The sequence below is a fragment of the Meriones unguiculatus genome (assembly GCF_030254825.1).
Source record: "Meriones unguiculatus strain TT.TT164.6M chromosome X unlocalized genomic scaffold, Bangor_MerUng_6.1 ChrX_unordered_Scaffold_30, whole genome shotgun sequence".
Lineage (NCBI taxonomy): Eukaryota > Metazoa > Chordata > Mammalia > Rodentia > Muridae > Meriones > Meriones unguiculatus.
In genome coordinates, this window is record NW_026843706.1 from 15,104,717 (window position 1) to 15,106,479 (window position 1,763).

General features: G+C 43.3%; 1 pseudogene; it reads right to left on the reverse strand.

Annotated features, from left to right (window-relative positions):
* Window positions 1-382: 382 nt before the first annotated feature.
* LOC110559231 (U1 small nuclear ribonucleoprotein A-like) lies at window positions 383-1,187 on the reverse strand (annotated as a pseudogene).
* Between the last annotated feature and the right edge of the window lie 576 nt (window positions 1,188-1,763).

Genomic DNA, 1,763 nt, shown 5'->3' on the forward strand with positions numbered 1-1,763 from the left:
AATTAAAGTGACTATTTTTGTCAGTTCTCTTAAATTTTATTTCATGCATTTTCTACTCCAGTTTTAGTTGAATATATGTTTATGATTATCCATTGTACCCCTGATTTTGAGAAGCATTTGTTCAGTTCATTTACTCACTTGTCAATTGAATTTCTTGATCTTAAAAAAAAGCCTCAAAAAAAAAAAAACAACACAAAACAAAGCACTTAAATCACAACCTAACAGTCCCAGGTGCAATGTCTGGGGACAGACTCTAGGTACAATACATTCAGAGGCAGCTCTGAGAAGACCTCCAAAGGGCTCTTACCTTCAGGGACTGAGCCAAGGAGGGAAAAGGGGCAGCCCCAGAATGGGGACTGGGGCACCCTGTGGTATTAAGTCACTACTTTCCAAAAGAGATCTTCATGATGTTTATGTGTGATCTTAAAGCCTTGCAGGACATCGTGTGCTGCCCCAGCCTGTACTGCATTGTCAAACTCCACAAAGGCAATGTCATGCCACCCAAGGACCATATGCACTTCCTTGAAACCAGAAACCTGGTTAAGAAGCATGGAAATCATGAGCTGGTTGGTGTCAGTCAGGTTGGTGAGAAATAGGATGTGACTGGGTGGGTTACTGGAGAGAGGCTGAGCAGGTGGCATCTGCCCAGGCATGAGCTGTATGGTCCCCGGGGGGGATTTGGGCAGGAGCAAGGCCCGGTGGTGGGATCATGCCAAGTGGTGGTATGTAGGGAGGTAAGCCTGGCATATGGTGCATGGTCCGGTGTGCCTGTGTCATCTGTGGCATACCCTGTACAGGCTAGACAGTGCGGACCACGAGGGGCAGCTGCCCCACACTGAACAGCCTTTTTGACAGCTATTGTCATCTGACTCTTGTTTGCTTCTTCTTCCCTTGTTTGCCATCCCTCTCCTTCATCTTGGAGATGATGTCTGAGTTGATCTTGGTGTACTGGATGTGGATGGTCTTGTCATACACAGTGAAACCCTGCATGGAACACAAGGCATTTAATGGCGCTGCTGGCCTGATTGAAGATGAGAAAGACCTGGCCCCTCATCTTCAGGCTCTGAGATCTGGCCAAACTGAGAGAAGATGGCATGCAGGGACTTCTTGAGTTCATCTTTCTTGATCTTCTCATTGAGATTGTTGATATAAATAGTGTGGTTGGGACAGATCTCAGGAAGTGCCATGGTGTGAGATGTTCAGGTATTGCTTAAAAGGAAAATAAGGCAACTTAAGCCCTATGTTTCCCTAAGTTCTTTTTTCCAAGGGGCAGATTGGGCTGGGCTTAGGGATTCTTCTTTCAAGAGGAAGTCGGGTAAGACCAGAATTGAGGTAGGATGGCACAGCTTGGCAACAAAGCCAGCTTGGGACTCTGCTTCTCCAATCCACTTGCTAAGGGAACTCTAGAAAGTTTGAATTTCTTGATCTTTTAGTGTTAAATTATCTAAGCCCCCCTTTACATATTTTGAAGAGCTTCTTCCATTCTGTAGGTCCTCTGTTCATGCTAATGCTTTCCTTTGCTGTACAGAAACATTTTATTTTGGTGCAAACTTATTCAATTCCAGTTATTTCTTGAACTCCCATCATTTGTCATTTGAAATCTGCTTTTGATATTGTCTAACTGATTTTCCATTTCAGTTACTGTACTTTTCAAAATCAGGACTTCTCTCCTTTCAGCTCTTTTAAATTTCCTTAATTTTTATTGACATTCTCTATTAAAAGGGTTGTTTTCATACTTTCTTTTACTATTGAAAATATTCGGG